The sequence below is a fragment of the Galeopterus variegatus genome, unplaced genomic scaffold, assembly GCF_000696425.1.
Source record: "Galeopterus variegatus unplaced genomic scaffold, G_variegatus-3.0.2 Scaffold115, whole genome shotgun sequence".
NCBI lineage: Eukaryota > Metazoa > Chordata > Mammalia > Dermoptera > Cynocephalidae > Galeopterus > Galeopterus variegatus.
In genome coordinates, this window is record NW_007726226.1 from 30,406 (window position 1) to 49,762 (window position 19,357).

Sequence of the window (19,357 nt, forward strand, 5' to 3'; positions counted from 1 at the left end):
TACCAGTTATGTTAAGGTTCTTCTTTTTTAATCCAACAAATATTTAGTAAGCATGCACTATGTGTTGTGCACTATTCTAGGTGCAAGTAATACAGAGGTGAATAAGACAATACCGCCTATTCTTGTGACACTTAATATTCTTATTTGGATGGAATAGAAATTAAGTAGAAATAAATGAGTGACCTCAGATAACACTAAATGTTATGAAAAAAATAAAGTGGGATAAGGCGCTGGAGAATTATTGAAGCCAAATGGAAGGGGAATGAAGTCTTTTACAAAATATTAGATCTATGCAAAGTGCACCAAGTATAAGGATGCTCATTATAGTAATGTCTGTAACAGTAAAAGTAATAGTAATTACTAGGAATAACCCAAATGTCCATCTACAGGAGCATAATTAAATAAATTTAAGTACACGTATGTGACAAAATATATTGTCAATAAAGAGACTGGGTAATAAGAATGTATATGATTATATAACACTCTGTCTAAGTAAGATATACTAGTAATAAAAATTAAAATCTGGTTGTAGTATGGTATGTAAAGTGTTACCCCAATTCTGGGAATTTTATAAGGGAAGATGAATATAGACAGACAGCTAGAGTTGCAGATAGACAGAGGTAAAGGTAAGGATAGATAGGTAGATACAGAAAAAAAGAGATGATAGAGAAATACAGAGACAGATATAGAGGTAGAGATAGAGACAGAGATGATAAGGAGAGATAGAAATGGAGGTAGAGATACAGATACAGATAAAGATAGAGACAGAGGTGATAGAGATAAAGATAAATAGAGATAAAAATGACAGAGTTAGAGATGGAGATAGAGATAGAAAAGGTTAGAGATAGAGATATACTTCTGGATGGATCTGTAAGAAAGTTTATCAGTGTTGTTTACCTTTCTTAGGAGAGGCAGTAGGAGAGGTAGAGAAAGAATAGACTTTTTTATTTCATGCCTTTCTGTATAGTCTTAAATTTTATTTTACCATGTGCATTTTTAAATTTATAAAACAAATACATTTTTAAATTGTATATAAGTTTTTTTCTGGGGCAAATGGGAGTTTAGGAATAATAAATGTAAATACAGATTACCACATTTATTATTATTCATAAAGAAAGAGTGGCTCTTGACATACATGACATCAGAGGAGGAGAACCTGACTTGAAATAGGAACCATGCGGGCCGGCCCGGTGGCGCACTAGAGAGTGCGCCGCTTGGGAGCGCGGTGGCGCTCCTGCCAAGGGTTCGGATCCCATGTGGAGACCGGTTCCTGCTCACTGGCTGAGCGTGGTGCGGGCGCAACACCGAGGGTTGCGATCCCATTACCGGTCAGTAAAAAAGACAAAAAGAAAAAAAAAAGAAAGAAAGAAATAGGAACCATGCAAAAAATGAGACCATCTGTTGTACCTGATGTCACCTGGCATATAGTATCTCCCCATCAGGGGTAGATGCTACAGGAAAAGATTCTACCACCAGAAACTCTGCAACTACCAAGAGTAGTATTTTATAGGACCAACTGCAAGGATTATCCTAAGAATGATTTCAGAGCAGAGAGATGATGGGGGAGGATGACAGAAATATATTTGAGAATGCCAGAGGAGAACAAAGCCCCAACAGATCATGAGAGAATCCGGCAAAGGGCCCCAGGGCAACTGAACTCTGAAGACCTAAAGGTCGATGAGAGGATGTAAGGTTATTACCAGGTATGACCTTACATGACCTTCCAGAGAATCTTCCTCATAAGTCCTCTGATCTGAGCCAGGCCAAGAACTTGTGCTGATTTCACTTAAGCTGTGACCCCCCTCATCACTGAACATGTGTTTTGAAAAATCTCCATCTGTTACACATGGAGAGCATATTTGTAACATGATCAGCAGGTCTCCAAAGGAGACTGACTCAAAGCCAACTTCAAAAGCAGAGTGGATTGGGCGATCCACTACAATAATGGAGAAGATTAGAAGCAGGGGTGCTTTTCCAGATACCTGATTGTTTTTGTCTTTCAGATTTGTCTTTTTGTCTACCAAAAAACATCATATGTTTGATAACTAGCAAGCTGACTTTCTGATAAAGCATGTGGTGAGAAATGATAGATCAGAATGAGGAAAATAGATTTTTGCTCATCTGTGGACGTTTCTACACACTCAGAGTACTGTACTGAGTGCCCATCCTTTAATGTGTCACCCACAGTCACTTAATGATAATTAGAGTTGCTGTCAACCTCAGGACTTTTTGCTCTTCCATATGTTAACTGTGCAGGTTCAACCAGATCTTTGACCTCTTTCTCGCCTTCTTTGTCCATTCCTAAAGTAGAGTGTTAGGCAGGAGTGACAATCAGGGAAAAGGAAGGGATGTAAAATATACAGTGCCTTGGCTTCCTGTTAGTTTGTTTAACTAATCTTAACCTCTAAAATGTTTTCTCTAATTTTAAGTGAGCGAGATTGTGACACATGTGACCTTCCCATGCCCAAAGCCAGCACAGCTAATTCTGTACAATAATAGCACTTTCTTCTACTACTTCTAGATGAGGCTTCAGAGCTTCAGGCAGCTACTTTAGAACTGGCAGTTCAGCTCGTCTATTTACATCACTGCAGCTGCTATGGCCAGACATTTTTCTTTGAATCCTACCCCTGGTTTAGGCATCAAAAGTGTCCATTTCCCTTGTATTTGCACAATGAAGGGTGTGTGTGTGTGTGTGTGTGTGTGTGTTGGTTTAGTAGATCATGTCGTTGCTAATGGATGACTGCTGAGGAGCTTTTAATTTGCATAGAACACATTTTTAGGCTCATAAGGAAGCCAAACTTTGCTCATGGATCATTATCTGTCATTGAGAGAAAGTCTGGAAATGTATGGATTCCCCATTAACTCACTTTCTTGAGACTTTCTGAAGGGTTTAAAGATAGCTCTATATATTTTAACCCTTTTCTCTATCTACCTCCTTTCCAGACCTCCTTTCAAAAACAGGGGATAGAAGTGCTAATATAATTGGTCAGAGATAAAGAATTGATTGTGCCATAAATATTAATGGGTAGTGCCACCACGTTAAAAGGCCTTAATCCATCTTCTGCTTTTCTCTACATACCTTCCATTATGGAGAGCTGGGACAGTAAGTCAAATCAGGACTTGCCCTTGGCAGGCCTTGTCAGCTGCCTCTCAAACTTCATGAAACACTCACTGACTGAGTCGGGTCTTTCCCTGGAGCCTGGCCATCACTCTCTGCATGCATGCCAAATCATGGTGGATGTGTATAGGGTTAGCATCTCATTCACTTCCAATTCCTGCCAATTAACAAAAATATGTTGTGCACCCACTATGTGCAAGAATCATTGCAAGTGGTAGACATCCAGCAGTGTACAAAGCAAAGAAAAATAGACCTTTCATTCTAGTAAATAAAGAAGTAAAACCTGGAGTTCATCAGATGGTGATAAGTGCTTTGGAACAAAACAAAGCAGGCAAGTGGCCAGGGAATGGAGGGGGGAAAGGAGATGCATTCTGATGTCTAGTTGGATGGTCAGGAAAGCCCTCACTGAGAAAGTGACAGTCGAATCCCACCTGAGGAAGTAAGGATCTAGTCATGTGACTATTGGGGGGAAAGAGCACTCCAGGCATGGTAAGGAGAAAAGGCAAAGAGAAGGAGGCATGCCTGGGTGTCTGTGAGCAGCCGAAGTGGCTGGGACGGAGTGAACAACGGGGGGAGTGTAGATGAGGTCAGAGTGATCAGGTGGATGGTGCAGAGCAAATTCCGTGGGGCCTTACAGCTCACTGTGATGGCTTTGGATTTTACTCAGAGCAAGAGGGAACAGAGCAGGACTATCTTAGTGTCCTATGGCTGCTGTTACAGACTTGTCACACATTACAGCAAGTGTAACAGCTTAAAACAGCACAGATCTATTCTCTTACAGTTCCAGAAGCCAGAAGTCCAAAATCATCTTCACAGGGCTGAGGTCAAGGTATGTAAGCAAGGCTGGTTTCTTCTAGAGGCTATGAGGAGATAATCTATTTCCTTGCCTTTTTCATGGTCTAGTGTTCATCTCTATTCCCTTGCTTGTGACTCCTTCTTTCTTCAAAGTACTTGACTCCATTCTCTGCTTCCATCTTACGTCACCTTTTCCTCTGACTCTGACTCCTCGAGTGTCCCTCTTACAGAGACTGCTGTGACTACATTAGATCTACCTAGATAGTACAGGATAATCACCCCATCTCAAAATCCTTAACTTAAAGTATCTTTTTCCATAGAAGGTAACATTCATAAGTTCCAGGGCTTGGGAGGGAGGGAGGGAAGGAAGGAAGGAAGGAAAGAAGGAAGGAAGGAAGGAAGGAAGGAAGGAAGGAAGGAAGGAAGGAAAGAGAGGAAGAAAGAAAGAAAGAGAGGAAGAAAGGGAGGGATGGGGGAGAGAACGAGAAAAAAGAGGGGGGTATTTAGCATACAACCTAATGTATAAAAATACTAAAAAAAAAATCTACTAACACTATTATTATTAAACAAATATTTATTAAGTGTCTACTCTAAGCCTGGCACTATGCTGAACTAGATTTTTCAGCTTTGCAATAGGGCGTATCCCTCTAAACCACTATTATGTACAGACTAAAAAAGTCAAGGATGAAACTCACAGTGGGAATCTCTAGTTCCCAGAGCTCGTTGAATTCAGGACTCACAGCCACGTTTTTAATATCTTCAGAAAATCTGCATTTAACTGGAACCTTTTCCCTGCACACAAATCACTCTCCAAACCCATACCAGACAGAGTGACTGAGCAGATGGACTCTGTATTGAACCTGGGAGTCCAGCCAACTCTAGCTATGCTGGCGGCATTGGAAAATCTTACAGATATAGGGGTAGAAATTTACAAATTTCCAAAGAAAAGTGCAGTCCTAAGTCCCATTTCCAATTCTGAGTCACCCAGGCTATGGGTTTTAAATGGACCTTTCCCTCATTTCACTTCACTTAATGTTTGTCCCCTTTCCATCTGGGATAATGAGACCTCATCTGGCATCTCTGCCAACCTCATCACTACAATTATCTGCCTGGCAGAGGATGGCTGGTTCAGAGAAGAGATACAACCTCTCTAGAGAACCACACACACACATTCTCTCTTCTGCAGGGCTGTGGGCATGGGTGAGGGAGCAACAGGAAAGTTCTGTGTGTTAGAAGAAATTTGGGGATACCTCATTTCTTCACCAGTTGAATTAGCAACTGGGAAGAAATGCCCTTTGACTGAGACTGAAATAGGGTCAATTTCCAAAGCAGAACCTTGGGCTATGGTAGGAAGAACTTTTGAGTCCCCTCTTGGGCATCTACAATGAGTTTTTCAAAAAGACAGCACTAGTGACTTGCCCTTTGTTGAAAACACCCATCCTATCCAGCCATGGAGCCTGTCAGTCTAAATGTCAGGCCTTTTGCTATCCTCTTAGCTTTGGCAAAATAAGTGTTGAAATTCAGTTTACTTCAGCAAATACTTACAGAACATCTACTGTATGCCAGGCACCATGTGTTGGTGCTAACATGATAGACTAGACATTTCTTGCATGACACTCATTGTCCAGTGGGAAGTAAAGTCAAGGAAATAATTTATTACAATCATTACAATCCATGTGATGAAAACAAGGCTATTTATATGACAGTATATATTACAGGGTTTTTGTTTTCTGGTTTTTGTTTTGGGGGTTTGTTTGTTTGTCTGTTTGTTTGTTTGTTTGTTTGTTTTGGAACACAGATATGTGCTTCATCCAGACTTAGGTGGACAAAAAAGCTTACCGGAGGAAGCAGTATCCTAGGCTGAAACCTGAACGGTAAGATGTACCTGGAAGAATCCTAGACCAGAAGGCAATGGACCTGGATCCAGGCCCCATTCTTTGAGTTGTTAGCCTTATAACCATAAGCAAGTCATTTAAAATCAAAAAGCATCAGTCTCCTCCTCTTGGAATTGGGAACAATTCAACCATCTCATAGGACCAGGTAATAAAATGTATGTACAAGTGATTGGTAAATTCTAAAGTATCTTACAAAATGCAATCCAACGTATTATGTGAAGCATCATTTACTATTGATTCTCCAGCATCCCTGCCTGAGCGTGCTTGGGGTCAGAAAGTTTGGCTTCATCTTTTCCCAGCATCATTCATCTCTGAAAGTTCTTGAGGTTATTTTGTAACAAAGCTCCACAGATGTAAACCCAGATTTACTGCTAGCTTAACTCTGCTGATATTTAATCATATCCTCTGCCACATCCCAAGCTACAACCCAGTAAGGTTTGCTTTACTCCTTATACTTTCCTAATAAACAAAAGCACATGATCCATGGATATTTACTAGCATGATTTGTGGTTTGTCAGCAGAGATTGGAGTAAAATGGTAATATGCCCAGCACTATGGTATTTTCAAACTAAAGCAGGGTTTTATTCCAAAGCAAATATGAGGAACACACTCTTCCATGGCAATATAGCAAAATTTGTTTTTATGCCTCATTTTTCACAAAGCATAACTTGCCTTGAAGGCAGGTTAAAAATCTCTTCTCCTAAATTGAAATAAATTTTTCCACTAATGAATGTAATAGTGACCAATGTGTTAATCTCCAAGAGTGATCTGGGGTCACCTATAAGATGGCAAACCCAACAGTAGAAACCCTGGGACCGATGTTCAGAAAACAAATGTAAATTCCTTAAATAGATTTAGACAAAATAAAACATCCAAACATAGAGTGAGTTGAGAAGGCAAAAGACAACCTGAAAAAACAAGAGCCACTAAGTATTAATCTAAGGCAACGATGCTTGTATCCTACCCTACATTGTCCTAATTTGAGATAAGCAGCCACTCTTTCTTAGAGACAGACTTTTCCAGAGAAACTTTGATCTGGATGAGGAGGTCTCTTCCAAACACAAAAGCTCAGAAAGTGAAGATGAATGCTACATCTCAACTCAACACAACCTCTAGACTTGCATGATTTGACCAAGGACTCAGTTTAAAATAAAGCTTAAACAGTGGGTTGAGATTAGAGTTGATGGAGGAAATTTTTTTTTTTAGGAGATATTATCATTCAGCAAAATTCAGCTGAAGACTTCTGGAGCTAGATGTTTCCATTTGGAGCTCTTTTGGGAGAAAGTGTAGTGAAGCTGTTAAAAACCTGAATTCTGGAATCTAGTTGTACTGTTTACATTTGGGGCTAATACAGAAAAGTATTAGTTCCCCTTTCTAACAACAGATTGAAATCTAAGGAAAACGCAATCACTTGAGAAAATAAGAAAAGATGGAGATAGCAAAAGCTTCTTCCAGAGTATTAGCCAAAGGGAGTCAGTGACGAGGTAGTGTAAAGAAGGAAATTCAGGATATTTTCACATGTAAGAGTTGACATCTCACAGCATAAGTGAGACAGAAACAGCTATTTATGCTCAATCCAGAAGATGATTTAAGGGCAATTAATCTCTTCGCTTACATTTTTTCTAGAGGAAGAATATCTTTCTCCAACTTGGAGGTAGAGTCAGAAAGGCAACACAGAGATGCTTCCAAAACAGAAAGAGCCGACACTATTGGAATATCATTTCTTCCCCTTCCTGCCCTTGCTCTTAACACACTCCTCTATTATAGGCTACATTTAATTCTGCCCTATTTTGCAACCTATAGTTATGCATTTCCTCCATTTCTATATTATAAATTCAACCAAGATCGAGACCAAATATTGTACCTCTCTCTTTCTTCTTCCTCCACCTTGCTCACTTAACCCTGTACATAGTAAGCGTTTGCAAAGTATGAGGGTTCAAAAAGTTCATGAAAAAATGAAATTAAAAGGTAATACAAATCCTTCCATGAACTTTTGAAGACCCTTTGTACTTGGTGACACAGAAAATAGGTGAAGTTGGATTTTCGTTCTTTTTTTTTTCCTGACAAGTCTTGCCATTTGCAAAATAAGAAAGAATTATAAACTTTAACTGACTTTTGAAGACCCTTTGTACTTGGTGACACAGAAAATAGGTGAAGTTGGATTTTCGTTCTTTTTTTTTTTCCTGACAAGTCTTGCCATTTGCAAAATAAGAAAGAATTATAAACTTTAACTGGATACCCTCACAGCTACTCCTCTTTTATTATTTACTCTTTCCACCAGGGTCTCCTCATTTTGCCTACATCCTTCCATAGAGATATGACATATGTTCTAAACTTTCATGTATCAAAACTTACCTGTCCTACTCTGAAAAGAATTATATTTTCATATTTTCAAGGTGAAACTAGTTTCCTGGTAAACTAAGTCATGATTCAATAGCTAATGATTCATGGTAGCCTAGGTGTGCTGGTCCTATTTTATAGGAGGTTCCTGGAGACATAATGCCTTTATGAAAGGATTCTATGTCTAATTCAGACTATTTAATATGCCAATGGGAAGATGATCTGGAGTGGAAAAGCTTTCCAGTGCCCTTCAAATCTCTCAGCCTGCAACCTGCTTTAAGATCTAGTTAGGAATAAGCATCCACACGATGAATATGAAAAATCAAGATTAAAGAGAACATCCATCATTTGATTTTGAAAAAAATCAAGTCTGGGTGACTGGTGCCAAAAACCTCAGAAATGAACAGCTGCTTAAGATGAGCTTGTATTTTATGTACTTAAAGACATTAACCTCAGAAATACAAGGAAGATGTCAGTGAGGCTGAGTGTTTCACTATTCTTTGAAAGCCCAAATCCATGAATAACAATAACAGTGTATATTATTGATTATAATAATTATTCTGATTGGAGCATTACATATTGCTCACGAGTATTGATATTCAACTCTGTACCCTACAGATATGTACATTCAACTATGTTACAATTTTTTTTATTATAATAATAATAATAATAAAGCCCAGACCCTTAGAGTGCCCTATTCCACTTGACTTTCTTGCATCTGTTGTTTTGCTGGAGACTGCCAGAATTTCAAGATGTGCATAATCATTACAACTTAAATAGGCCATTTTGGCTAAAGAGAAAATACAAAGGGGAAATAACAGGGAAAAAAAATCTGTTATAGGCTGGCTATAAAAAGAGGTGACTGTGGAGAATGTGCTTTTAGGTGAGAGAAACTGAAAAAAAAAGACAGCTTAATGTTTGAGCTCATCTTTGATTTTTAGAAGAAGAAAGAATAGCAGGAAAGTAGCAAAGCATGGTAGAAAAATTAGGTTCTTTGAGTAAAAACACCTGCTCTGCCAGTAACAGGATGCTTTAATGGGGAAAAGACACCTTACTTTTTTTTTTTGGGGGGGGGGTCCCAAGTTGTCCCATATAAAAAATAAATATGTTGGGCCAATGATCTCCAGTGTTCCATTGGAGGTACAATCTGATGCTTAAGGAGTTCAGAAAGCTACTTGGGGTACTTTGAACCTATCACCTCTATGATTAAAATTTTCACTTATACTCATTTTCGTTCTGTATAGTCTCAGAGTGCTTAGGAGTAGATTAGGCAGAAGGTTTAGTTTCCAGGCTATTGGATCTGAAAAACGTGGTGTCACTTTGTCACTATTGATTCCAATGGTATATTTTGGTTTATGATTACATACATCAGATTGAGAAAAAACTTTCCAAGCTTTACTGTTGAACACTGCATCTCATCTGAAGGTAAAGTTTTCTAAAAAAATGTATCCACAGATAGACCATGGAAACCAACGGCAACAATGTGACATGCTTTGTATCTTTCAAACAGGGCCAGATTTCTAGTTGAGAGAAAGTCCAAACAGACTCCAACCTTTGGAAATGGTGGGAATAATACAGAGCTTGGGAAAACCCTAAAACCCTGGTACAGTTCTGTCTTCGTCCCAGTCACTTATTCATTCAACAAACATTTAGTACCTATTGTGTACCAGGCACTGTGCTAGGAACGACGAAACAATAGTGGAACAAACATGGTCCTTATTCCAATGACGTTTATGGCTTAAAGGGTGTTATGAGAGTTTCACAGGAGACAGACTAGTGCGGGATGTCAGGAAGCCCTCCCTCAGTAATAGCACTTGAAAATTGAAAGTCATTTCTCTTGTCCTTCCTAAAGAGCAGTTCTCATATAGGATGCTTCCCATTTCCTACACCTAAACACATTACAGTTTACCAGGGTCCTCATTAAGTGGGGCCGTCAGAAGTGAACCCTATATGGATCTAATCTGAGAAGAGAGGAAGAGGATTCTCCTTTCTTCATTCTGAGCGCACAGTCACATTAATATATTCAGAGCCAGCAATCTTATTAGCCCTAGTCATAATAAAATAATAAAGTGATGATGGTGATAAGCAAAACTAATGAGGATGCCAAGACTTTAAACGCCTGGACTAAAGTCCATATTTCATCACTATCTTGGTGGGGGTTCCCCCAAAAGCAGAGGTAGGTTGGGGCATAGTTACAAAGCCTACGTCACCTGTCTCTCTGTGGTACATTCTGCACGTGTTGATTCTGCTGAGAAAGCCCTCCCCCTTTTCCTGTAGCTCTCTCCTTGCCCACACCTCAGCTGGTAGTGACTTCACATCTTCAAGTACTAGCCAAGACACCACTTCCTCCAGGAAGCTTTCCTCCACTCCTAAGCTTCGGTGGGTTGTCCTTTGCTGGTCAGGGCACTCATCTTGCTGTATTCGAATTACCTGCTTTTTGTTTGGATTCGTGTGCCTGTGAATTCAAAGCAGTCACAGGAGGTTAAAGGATAAATGAATGAATGAATGAATGATGTTTCCTGTTTTGCTTAGGCCCAAATGAGCAGGACCTCCCCCCATAACTCTAATTTAGAAGAAAATACAGGTCTGCCTTCAGTTCATTTATTCCCAATAAATATTCTTCCACTGGGCTTACTCTGATTTCCTCCAGTCCATGATTTCCTCCAGTCCATGAAATGTGACTTATCTTGGTTACTGGAACAGAAAAAAGGGTTAATAGGGACTGCTTGGTGACTGAAAAGGGGGGGACAATCCCACAATAATCAGGCTCCTCCCAGCTTGTCCCAGCGAGTTCCTCCAGATCAGTTCTGGATGGTAGGTTCAGGGAACTGCTCAAATTTCAAGGTCCTGTGAGTCATAAGGATGATGTTATTAGTGATGCGAGAAGAGACATAGAGACCACACTACAAGAGGTCTTCAAAAATTTCATGGAAGGGGGCCGGCCCGGTGGCGCACTGCTACAGTGCGCCACTTGGGAGCGCGGCAGCGCTCCCACCGAGCGTTCGGATCCCACATACAGACCGGTTCCCACTCACTGGCTGAGCGAGGTGCGGGCGCAACACCGAGGGTTGCGATCCCGTTGCCGGTCCCGGTCCGGTACGGGCACGACACTGAGGGTTGCGATCCGTTGCCGGACACGAAAAAAGACAAAAAGGAAAAAAAAAATTTCACAGAAGGTTTTGTATTATCTTTTAATTCCATTTTTTCATGAACTTTTTGAAGTACCCTCATATTTCCTTCCTTAAAACTGTCTCAGAAAAGTTCATGTGCAGCCCAGTAAAACAAAAGTCAGAACCTGGAGAATCTGCAGAAGAATAAACAGTAATGTGGTGCATTTGACATCAGAGGTAGGGTCCGGGGCACCCGGTACTCGGCCTCAACCTATCCAGTCCTCTTACCAGGTTCTTGACTCCACTACAGGAAAGAATTCAAGGACAGAGTCACAGTAGAAGTGAGAACAAGTTTAATATAATGGATAAGAAATACAGGCTCCCCAGAGAGAGTGTGGCATAGCTTCAGAGACTGAGCTGGGCCTACACCAAGTTTAACACAAAAGTAAGTTCAGTACAGACACCAAGTCTAACACAAAAGCAAGAAAAACACACTTAACATTCAGTACAGAGCACGGGCTGGTTCAAGAGAATAAGCAGCTGCCAGCTGAAAGTAAGCTAGACACAAAGTAAAGTACACACACCTCACCCAGCAAAGTGCAGGTGGACTCCAGGAAGGTGAGCAACAGCCCTGACTTTGGCTGGGATTCCGCATTTATGGTTTTTCCATCTAGTGAATATTCAATTAAGGGGGTGGTTCCCAGTTATATGCACCAGAATGTTCTGTGCTCTCTATTGAGCATGCCCAGCCACTGGATTGCATAAACCAGCTCCCTGTTATCTCATTTTCCCCATGTTGGTGCTAAGAATAGGTCTAACAGGCAGCAGTTACTTTCCTCCAGGGGACAGCTCAGAGGAGAGTGCCTGAGACCTCAGGGAGTGGCTGGAAACCCAGAGGCATGTCCTGAAACCCGAATCCAGGAAAACTGAGCACCTCCTGTATCACATTCATGGCTAAGAAATCTTGAATTAAACCCCAGGTCTGCCCCTAATCAGCTGTGTGACTTCTCACTAGTCATTTACATCCCATGAGCCTCACTCTCCTCTACTGAAAAATGGGGATAATGTTCCAGCTTGTTAGGTTAAATGAGATAGCGCATGTGAGGGGCCTAATAGGATTCCAGTTGTCTGCTTTTCACAAAACCGTGCCTGGGATTTCATATGGTCTGATCTTCAAAGATACATTGTAATATTTAGACTAAAAAAGTCCCATTTGACGTGGAAACAAAAAAACTATAGGTTGCTACTCCTAAAGTGCAAATAGTTCTTCTGAAAAGGTTCATTTAAACCAGCGCTTCTCAACCTTCAGCATGTATTAGACTCACTTGCAGGACTTGTTAAAAATAAAGGTTCATGGGCTCAGCCTCCAGAGTATCTGATCCAGTAAGTATGGGGTAAGGTTAGAGAGTCTGCATTTCTAACCAGCTCCTAGGTAGTAGGGATGCTTTTGATCCTCAGGTCACACATTTTGCGTATCCTGAAGACATCAAGACAAAATACTCAGCACCTAGAACTTTCCCTGGCACATAGTAAATGCTTTGTATAAATGAATATTATTTTGGTGTCCACTAAAGAGTGCCCAAAAGCAATGAGATGGACCACTGCACCTTTCCAAGAGCAAACTGCAAGTTGTCTTCAGTGCAAGTGGCTCCAGGATAAATTCTTCAGAGCCTTGGCATTGCATCTTGACTCATTACTCTCTGAAAGTACATTCTGCATTCTTCTCTTTTGAATTAAAAGTTGATTTTTCTTCTGTTTTACCTTAGTTCTGAGAATATTCTCATATATTACATTTTTAAGAGTAACCCTTCATTTCCAAAACTTGGGGCACAAAAGGGCATGAAATTAGAATGGGTCAGGCAGGGCCCAGAAATAAAAGTAGAGGGTATGCTCTGTGACTTTCTTCAGGCAGATATGGTTTTACTCAAGAAGTAGGTCCCCTGCCTCTACTTCCACTGAAGACACAAAGAAGAGAAGGGCTAGAACACAGACCTGAAAGAGAAATCAGAAACCTAAATTGTCTGGCTAGGCTAAGGTCTGGAATCTTCACAGTGCCAATTGTCTAGCTCTTAATCCTTTTCGTGATGCCAATTGTAAAGCTAGGCAACCACGCCAGTTGTTGGGCTCTTTTACCTGCTGGTAATCAATCCTGCTGACTGGACCGATTGTTGAGCTAGGGCTGGGTCTGGAGCTCCCAGACCCCTCAAGCCCACTCACAGACTGGGTCACAAACCTTTCATATGCCAGCCTGGGTCACTAGACCCCTCACACGCCAGGCTGGGTCGCCAGACCCCTTCACGCAGGTCTATGAGCTGGGTAACCGGCCAAAAGGTCATTGGAAGCTGTAGGTTTGGAAAAGCATGGCTATGCCAGGCAGACACCCGAGGCCAACACCCACCCACCTGCTTCACCAAACTCTCTCTCTCCCTTGCTCTCTGCAGAAGAACACAGGAATAGCAACAAAAGTAAAAAGAAACATTGGCGCGCCTGCGCACTAACTCCACACACACACACATGCATGCACGCACACACGCACACTCACACGCATGCACACACACACGCACAATTTGCTTACGAAGGATGCCGAACCACACCCAACTGAACCTGAGGCGAGGGCCCTGGTCAAACTATTCTATTTTCTCAACATAAATAAAAAAATTCCCTCCCCCTGAAGTTGGTTAGACATCAAAGCAGAGATGAGAAGGATCTCAGTATGTGGCCCAGATTGCTTTTAAGAACCTTTTATTATCAGAATCAACAAAGAAAAAGATTGAAAATCAGGTTTGACTGCAGATCTTAGAACGTTCTTTCTTTCTAACCAAGATATTCACCCCTGCCATTCAGACACTTACGAGAATAATTGAAGAACTTCACCTTAGAAATGAAAGAGGATCTGCAGAGTTCCCTACTATCTCAAATACTCTAAGGGCCCAATTTCACCTTCTTAAGGAGCCATGTCCTCTCACATTTTTGCCAAGACATTATCAGTGTTAGAGGAGCAGCTGCAGCAATGAAAATTGAGTTGACCATGTGGTACCTGATTCATTTGCTCATTCTTTTTACTAATTACTGAAACCCTGCTAGGTGACAAGCCTTGTGCTGGGCTCTAGGGATACCAGAGTGAACTTACTTAGTCCATATTGTAGAGCTAGGGTCAGGGTCTGGAGCTCACAGACCCCTCGAGCCCATTCACAAACCCTTCACATGCAGGTCTATGAGCTAGGTAACCGGACAAAATGGCCCTTGGAGCCTTGGTTGAAGTAGAAATAGTCTTTATTCAGCACACACACATCTAGGAGCTAGGCAGTACAAACAAACTCAGAAACTCAACTGCTACCAGCAAAGTCCAAAGAAAAACTGAGCAGCTACCAGCAGAGTAAACATGCTCTATTTTTAGATGCAAGCTCTGCCAGCCAGCCTCTGCTTCACAAACTGAAGAACACACAATAGCAGCAAACTAAAAAGATACATTGGTGCACATGTGCACTAACTCCAACCACACACAACTTGTTTACACGAAATGTGCTGCTCAACCCCCAACCAGACCTGAGCTGAGGGAGCCTGACTAAATTATTCTATTTTCCCCACATTGGTACATAGAAATTATCCGGGATAGGTGTTAAACTGCAGCTCCCAAGCTCCACCCTCAGAGGGTTCAGCAGGTCTGGGGTGAAACCAGGAACCTAAAATTTTCACAAATTCCTAAATCATCCTAATGCAGGTGGTCTTTATATCACACCCTGGAAACACTGCCTTGTGAAAGGGCATCATTTTTTGCTGATGGGTTTTTATGCAGTCTCCTGAATTGAAGTATGCCAGATTGTATTTCCTTCCATTTTAATAAAGGAGTTACTCAAAATTCAGCTCTGTGCATCACTCTCTTCCTCTGTTATTTCAAAGGCCTTCAGGGAGCTGTTTTAATTAAGTAACTCAGGGAGAGAACACCTGTTCAGGTATGCCTTGGTTTTATTTGGAAAACAATGACTAAAAACCACTGTTCTTAAAAGGAGACGGGTATCTACTGGTTTGAAGGCATAAATAACGTTTGCAAAACGGGACAGGGCAGTGAGAATGTATGTTAGACTGCATGTGGGTTCAGGCATTGTCTGATAATATTGATGCGTGTAGGGAGGACAAATAGTTCTCATCTCATGCAACCATCCTAGCCACTAACGGTGGCTTTGAGGAGCTTTTCAATGAGAGTAATCCTAAAATTACACTGCTAATGAGTGCAGAAGGCATGATGTGGCAGGACAAATGCCAGCCAAGCTTTTAGTTCCTGCTCTTTCAAGATAAGGGCACAAGTGAGTGACAGAGCACAAGTGAAATAGGGCCAGTCTTAGAACAAAACAAAGACAGAGAGAAATCATCACACACCCCCATCCACCTGAGGCCCTTGGGAGACTTTCCAGCACTTAATCCACTACCCTAGAAAGCAAGACCATGTCAACAAGAGTTGCCTTCCTCTCTGCCTTCCCCGCTGACACAGTCAAATGCTCTGTTAATGGTCTTTTCATGTTCTAAGGGTTTTGCCCCCTCCCCATAACACAAGAAAGGGAGAATGAAGATACAATTTCATAGTCAGACTAGCTTGACAAGACATCAGCACAACCTATAACAGGAGGAAAAAACCCTCAAATCCTAAAGAAAAAATTAACTGAAAGCTGCATTTCAATGAATCGAAGTTCATTCAATAAATAGTGTCACATTTCAAATGAATAGAAGTTTTTGACTCTGACTAGGAAGGGAAAAAATATATATGAGAGAGAGAGAAAGTAAATGGGTTTCTCTCAAATCAGAATGCCCTACATTGCTAAGCTATACTGTGGGAGTTGAAAACTTAGTGTTAGGTATACAATCTAAGAAGAGATCCTGAGTGGCATTGACAATGACTTTTGGTCCCTAATCTTTAATTAATATAGCCATGTGCAAGTCTCCACAATTGAGTCATTCATCAAGTCAAAAATTACCCACCTATTGTACCATACGACCTTTCGTAGCATTTACTGCAAATATTTATGGACCATAACACACGCAGAGCACAGGGTGAGACTCTCTAGGAGGGCATGAACTTAAATCACAGGAGGGCACCCTCTCCCTATGGAGAGGGAACCACGTCGCATACTCATGAACCACATCATGCCACCATATACGTGGAACACACTATCCATCCTCATCTGCAGCTCCTCCAGTGAGGAGATGATCAGAGTGGAGAAAATCAGAGGGCTTCCCATAGAAAGCAGAAAAAAAATCTTGCAATGATTATTAAGGGACAAAGTAGTCATGATTTGCTGAAGAGGAACCAGGAGTGCATTCAGAGTACCAGAGTCAAAGGCCCAGATTTTGAATCAAGTGAGTCTTTTCCTGATGAAAGCACAGGGAATTATAAAAATAAATAAGTAAGGTCTGTTCTAATTATCAAACAAATGAAAAATAAAAATAAGACAATATTTTCCACTGATCAAATTGGCAATATAAAATAATTATAATCAGAATTAGCAAGTCATGCTCTGGGGTTGTGAGTGATTGGCTACAACTTTTCTTGAAGGACACCTAGCAGTGTGTATCAATAGCCTTAAAATTTGTCAGACCATTTAAGATAAAAATGACCTTTCTAAGAAATCATATGGAGGTTGCTAAATAAATATAATGAACTTTAGTGCAGAATTTTTATAAAATGAAATGAAAAAATTATTTTAAAAATCTAGATGTTCAATAGTGGGAAATCAATGAAATTATGGAGCATCCATATGGTGACTGAGTTACAACGGGGAGAATATTTGATAACTTGAGAAATATTCATAACAACTGACAAATAATGTGACCCATTTTTGGTCTTAATGATGACATCGTATATTGTTGAATACACTAATTATCCTGATTTGAGCATCACATATTGCACACAGGTATTGATATTCAACTCCGTATCCCACAGATATGTACAATCAACTATGTTACAATAAAAATTAAAATTTAAAAAAACAATTTTGGTTTTAAAAATACTTTACATTCTAAAGCATCTAAAAGTCCAGAAAGGTATTCACCAAAACATTAATCAGTGATGTTTCTCTCTGAGTTGTAAAGTTAAGCGTGATTTGTATTTTTTTCTTTTTATTCATCTGTCATTTCCAAATTTTCTATAATAAACAGGTGTTACTTCAGAAACCAGAAAAACATGAAAAGTATTCATTTAACCACTAAAGAGAAAAGTCAAATAGGTAAAGGTCAGTGTTTTCCCATTGCTCACAGTATAAAGGTCAGGTTCGCTCACATGGCTGAGCCCTGCCTACCATCCCAGTCTCATCTCTCACTATGCTCCTACCAGCTCTCTCAGCTCTAGCCACACAGGTCCCCAGGTCTTTTGCCATACGCTTCCTACCACAGAGCCCTAATACAGTAGATTATATAATTTTTGCAATTATTCATACCCACTCCCTTCCCTGTAAGAGGATTACATTCCTGCCCACTGCCATATGGCTCGCTGTGTCCCCAGTGGGAGTAGCATACATCCCTGTCGCATTGGCTTTTGGCTTTGACCAAAGGAATGAAAGCAGACAAGGCAGAGGCTGCATACAAGCAGAGGCTTTAAGACACAGGGCAAGTTTCCACCATGCTCTTGATCTTTCTTTCTGCCATGAGAACAGCCTGTCCCACTTAAGGGCTGTTTCTTCTGTGTGGATTCCTGAATGAGAAGTGCAGCCACAGCCCAACCCACAGCCTACCTGTAATACACCTTTGTGATGGAGACCACTGAGGCTTGGAGATCACTCATTACTGCAACAGAACTGACTACTACACACAGCACATGGTGCTTCTCTATCTGGAATATTCTTATGCCACCCCACTCCTTCATGTAGTTAATTCCGTCCCAGTTATAACCTCATACTTAGACCAGGTCAAATCCCTTTTCACATGCTTTAACAGCACCAGATATCTCTCCTTCTTAACACTTATCACAACCATAATTTCACAACTTTTGTGTGATTGTTCAATTGATTTCTGCTGTGCTCTAAAGTCCTGAGGACGGGGATAGCAGCTGTCTTTGTTTACCATTGTATCCCAGCACCTAGCACAGTTCTTGGCACATAGAATATCCTCAATCAAAAAATAGTTAAATGGATGTGTGAGGAAAAGCATACATATACTAATACGAAACCTTGAACATAGGTTGAGAAGTATACATCAAGTGAAACAAACATTTGGGATCCCTTAGTTGAGCTTTAGATGAGAAATATTAGGAGTCCTTTTATAGTGAAAATGGACACACGGTAACAATGTCCAGGATCTCCCAAGTGGTAATAATACTTAAGCACTTTCACTATCAAAAGCACTTGTACTTGTTAGTTCATGTCATCCTGGTAACAGCCATGTAATGCAAGTATGATTATTATTATTATTATTCCCCAGGGAGAACCAGCACTTTGCCCCAAACTGCACACCTGTGAGCTGGTGCAGCCACAGGGTCAAATCCAAGCAGTCTGGTGCCAGAGTCTGTGTTTGCAACCTCTAGACCATGCTACCATTCATTTGTGTGATGAATGGCAAAGCTGGAGACCAGCATATGGTAACTGGGAAAATATGAAACTGCACAGGAGAGGCAAGAAACATTTATTTTTAGTTTCCTTACTGTATCACACGGGATCACCTGAGCTACTACTGGGGTAGGGATGGGCAGCCTCAAGAGAGCATTTCCCCTGGGGTAAATAAGGATTTGAATGTGGATTTTCCCACATCACTCTCATCGTTTAAGTCCCATTCAATGCCCTCCACCCAATGCACTGGTAAAATAATGCCAACAATAACAAGAACAGCACCAATGACTTGAGCCCTCTTTTTTTTTTTTCCTTTTTGTCTTTTTTCGTGACCGGCAACGGATCGCAACCCTCAGTGTCGCACCCGTACCGGACCGGGACTGGCAACGGGATCGCAACCCTCGGTGTTGCGCCCACACCTCGCTCAGCCAGTGAGCGGGAACCGGTCTGTATGTGGGATCCGAACCCTCGGCGGGAGTGCCGCCGCACTCCCAAGCAGCGCACTGTAGCAGTGCGGCACTGGTCCGGCCCCTCAGGAGCCCTCTTCACTCTCATTGCTGTGCCCTG